This window comes from Sesamum indicum, linkage group LG6, assembly GCF_000512975.1.
Source record: "Sesamum indicum cultivar Zhongzhi No. 13 linkage group LG6, S_indicum_v1.0, whole genome shotgun sequence".
In the NCBI taxonomy this organism is placed as follows: domain Eukaryota; kingdom Viridiplantae; phylum Streptophyta; class Magnoliopsida; order Lamiales; family Pedaliaceae; genus Sesamum; species Sesamum indicum.
In genome coordinates this window covers 9,588,434-9,593,639 of record NC_026150.1, presented here as the reverse complement: position 1 = coordinate 9,593,639, position 5,206 = coordinate 9,588,434, and positions in this window count along the sequence as shown.

The following is a 5,206-nucleotide window of genomic DNA, read 5'->3' as shown; positions in this document are numbered from 1 at the left end:
AAATTCGTCCGGACGGCGTCGGAAAATTGTTTCGAAGTTTCCGGCGAAAGTGGGCGAAATACCAGATTTTCTTTCTTTTTTTTTTAATTTTTTAATTAATTTTAATTATATTAGTTAAAATATATCTTAGTAAATTAAGAATATTTTAGATAATTATAATAATTAAATATTTTGGCTAATTAATAATAATTATAATAATTATTATTATAATTAAATATATATTTTAATTAATTAAAAATAATAGTTAGCTTTAATAATTAAAAATTACAAAATTATTTGAATTTAAATATAATTTAATTTAATATTTCAATTTAAATTTAATATGCCAAAATTTAATTTATTTTTTAAGGTGAGAAATGACAAAAAGAATACACAAAACAAGCAAAAAACCCCTTTGTGTGTTATATAGATCCATAGAGGGGTATTTTGGTCCAAAAAATCATTAAATATCAACCTAAATCGCAGAAAAAGACTACCAAACGCAACAGACGCGCGTCTTCTCCACTTCCCGTTAGTTGCTAACAGAATGGGGGTTTTTTGCTGACTAAAACAAAATATGAGGGGGGTTTTAGCCTATTCTGAAAATAGGGAGGTGCTTTTTACATACTTTTTAAAACACAGGGGGATTTTATGCATTTTGTACAATATGAAATGAAGTGTTCAAACATTGGAATAAAACAGCATAAAGCAGTGTAGTATTTGTGTGGTGAGTAGGTGTATAGTTTTGCACCACTAAGTTTTATTATACAAAAGGTATGATACATTTAAATGTGATTGGCAGCACAAAAAGTGGAAAAAGAAAGGTAACATATTCAATTATTACACCAAAGACTATGCTTTTAAAGTAATCAAACCAAATCTTCATTGCCCAACTTACCTACCATATTAAATAAACCTTAGGCCCTACATAATTAAATAAAAATAAGTGCTATGTATACTAATATAAATACAAATATAAATTACTTGTCCTTTATTTATTTATTTTTTGGATACAAATAATTAATGGGCAGAAATCAATCCATTAGATATGGGACCCACTCAGATCCCAAATTAAAAATTTCAAAATATTATTAAAAAATACTATATATCACGACTTCATAAATATGAGCTAATAGTATTATTAAAAAGATAAACATTTTGTTTATTGTAAGTTTATATGTGGATAATTTAGGCTCTAAAGATAGGGAAAAATACAATTTTGGTCCAGGTTTTTAAGGATGATTGCAATTGTAGTTCAGGTCTAATTTAAAATAGCGAATCAGGACAATAATTTTCAAAAAATAACAATTTAAAGACAAAATGCCGTAATTTGTCCGAATAATACATAAATTTGGGGATTTCTCCAAATAACGGCGAATTGGCATGCATGGAAGTATTTTTTTCAGCTGGTGCTTACCCCTTGCCACGTAAGCTTCGACTGAAAAAAATACTTTCACGTAAGCTAATTCGCCGGCTTTTGGAGAAATACCTAAATTTGTATGGTCACATGCGCATCATGTGCACGATTCTGGCAAAATTAGGGCTTTATCCTTAAATTGGTAATTTTTAAAAATTAATGTCTGAATTCACTATTTTGAATTGGATCTGAACTAAAATTACCACCATTAATAAAAAATTGAACCAAAGTTACATTTTTCCCCTAAGGATATTAGAAACTTTCGGAGTATATGTTACTTGTATTACATTAAAAACTACAAGCTATTAATTTTATACCATTTATTTTAATTCATAAAAGTATTATTTTCTTTTGTATTTTATGTAAGCGTAGATAAGTTTTACACATATGTATAAATATACACCATATTAATGTATATATAAAGAAAAATATTAAAAGAGATCATATTTGGGTCGGGTTATGGTCTAATACATCAAATTGGAGCCATGGACCCGTTACAGCTTTACAACTCGCCCAACCAGACCGGTATTGTAAGGGTCAACCTCAGATACACCAAAACCGAAGACCCGTTTACAGTTTCAAAGCCCGCTTTCTGTCTTATCATCCATATTTTTCGGCACATAATGTATTTATTATATAATTGATTTAAATTTATTAAAATTAAAATTATTTTATAATAATATTATCTGTGTATTTATACCTATAATATAAGTTTAATTATTTAAGGACCAACAGCTAATTAAATCCATGTTTAAGTAGGAGACTAAAAATAATAATTATTACACTGTAGAACGTGCGATAAACTCTGTGTAATAATTATAAGAAAGGGGTGAAGAAGATTATTATTATTAGAGTCCCTTTAATTGAACCCACGTGCAATTAATTATTATTAAGTAAATAATTATTTTGAGTACAAAATTAGAGGGGGAAAAAATAGCAGGTCAATAGGGAAAATTATGTAAAGTTGTCAACCTTAATAGGTGACTATTGTTCGAAGCACACTCGAAATATGCGTATAATTTTAATTTTTGTTATTGTTATATACACTAGTTATTTATGAAAGAGGAGACTTGAAAATAACTATTTTGATTGGTAAAATGTGCGCGGACTAATTAATATACTACTATATGTTCATTTATTTCATAAAAAAAATATTTTTTACTAGCTCAAAACCAACCCACCCAATCCTTAGCCCGCTAATTGCAGTGTGGTCTGTATTCGGTTGATCAGTTGAGATGACCCGATAATTTTGTTGAACATTCGTAATTTTTTATTTATATGCATTTAAAGTTAATTTATTATACCAATTTTAATCACTAATTGTTTATTTATATTTATTTAACAAAACAAATATATAAAAGAATAAAATAAAATGCTCGAACAGCTAGTAAATCTCCAAACTTTTCCAATGATGGAAAAAGAAAATGCAGTGAAAATTATTTATTCAAAAAATCAAATAAATTAAAAATAAAAAGAAAAATCTTTTATTGATGAACGAGCCAAAAGAGTGATGGTCCCAAAATGATGACGTCATCTGTACGGACGGGGAATCTTGGGAAAAATTTTGTAGATTCTACTCCGACGCATCATCTGCTGTTCACGTGACCCAATTCCCTGGACCATCATCCCTCACTCTACACTCCTTGCGCCATCCTCACGTCGAAATCTAAAATTAAATACGGATCCCACGATGATCGGATTGATTTTTCTACTATGAAGAAAATGTTGTAAAATTAGTTCTACCATTACAATGTTAGTCCCGTTATAAGAAGATATTACAAAGTTAGCCCCATCATTGTAATATTAGTTTTGCTATGGGAGAACGTTACAAAGTTAGTCCCACATTTTAAGAAAACATTGTAAGATTAGTCGCACCATCAAAATTTTGGACGAACCCTGCAAGTTTTCCTAGAGTATGGGATTAGTTTGTGCTGCAGGTCGCATAATTTGGATCGGGTCGTTGAACTTGGTACCCTGAGATCGGGTTGCTGACTCCCTCTTTGAGCTTACTACGAGTGGATCCTGATAACAGAACACATGTTAGGCTTGTTGGGTAGCCCCAGCTAAGGCCCTCCGATACTTAAGTTAGAAAAGTGGGGTCGAAAGCGATCAACAGAGAGCTAGTGAAATAAAAAAACGTGATAAAATGCACTTGTCATAAATGTTCATAAATGCTGATATATATAGTGTACGGTACTGCTTATGAACTTGCTCGTGGCATCATTTAGTTGTCTGAGTGTTAGGTGATCCGACGGTTATCATAGCGGGCGGGTCAATTGGACCGAGTCAGGCCCGACCCGACCCGCGTCTTCATACGCGGATCCTACCTTTAACTGTAAATTTCTTTAAAATAGAAGGGCAATTCCATCTTTCAGTAATTACTCTCATCAGTTTGCTATTTTAGAAAGTATGAGACTAATATTATAAACCATCCATACTTTGAGACCAAAATTGCAAGTTTTTCCTTTACTACGTGAATTATTGTTTGTTTTAATTTCAGATAATCCTCACAATTTGGTTATGAGGGAAAAAAAAAAAAAAAATTCACTAAGAGAGGAGATTGCTCAAACTATTTGTTTGTTGTCGATGTGAAATGCGTGGCTACATCACCTTAATACAAAATCCATGTCATGTATTTTAAATGAGTAATTGATAAGTACTCATGACCAAATAGAAACAACTAAAAATGCATTTAATTCATGTGGCCGAAATGCAAATATATATAAAATGAGGGGTTTGGTAAAGGTAGCGTAAAGAGAGAGCACTTTTTCATATGAAAATTTAAAAAACATCCTTCAAAAACATCAATATTAAAAGAAAAGAACAATTTGAAGCAAGAGTAGGGAACATCCCCTTTTCCCAAATTTATATAATATATATAAAATAATTTATAAGTATTAAACAATAAATCTTACTTTTTCTAAGAAAATAAGTGTGCACCTATTTACTATTTCTTGCCTCGTTGCTTTATATGTGTGCAATAATAATTTGGACCACTCCCATAAAAAGACATGTGATTCAATAGACTTATTTTACATATTTGAGGGATTTTTTTTAATTACTTTTACTTTTATCTTTTTGTTTGTTATTGTACTCTTGATATATTATTATATTTAATCTTTGAAATTGGAGAAAAAAAGATATCTTTAAACATATTGATATCTTAGACATATCTATAAATATATATTTCTTAGTGAATTGATTAAATTAATTCTTGGTTTATATATATTTTAGATTATTTTACAAAATGCTTCGGTAGTTAAGTATTTTAATTAATTTAACATCTAAAAAAGAAACTAATGAACTCTAAAAATAAAAACTTGAGCGTATAAAAAGTAATTGATTTTTTCTTGAAGTAAAAAAAAAGTATAATTTAATTACGACTTCGCATGTTGTGTTCCACCCATTTGATCATAAGATTAATATCACCGATGGTCTAGAATATCTCATAAACTCAAAATTATATGATAATAATAAATTCAGAGGATGTTCGATTAAACTTATTCAAAAACTTTTTATTAGGCACAATTATTTTAAGATGTTTCGAACTATTTATAATATATTAAATGCCATTTAATAATAAAATTACAATTTGTTTAAATTAAAAAAAATATTAAGATTTGAAAACATAAGTGACACTCATTATATTTTCTAAAAAACTTAAAGAAAATTTAACATGCAATTTATAGCATACTCCAAATATATAATTTCAAATCCATGAGATTCCCCCCCACCCCTAGTCGAAGTAGGTGAAATTATACTTTTAGTCCCGTAGGAGAAAACTTGACATATTTTAGTTTCATAAATCCC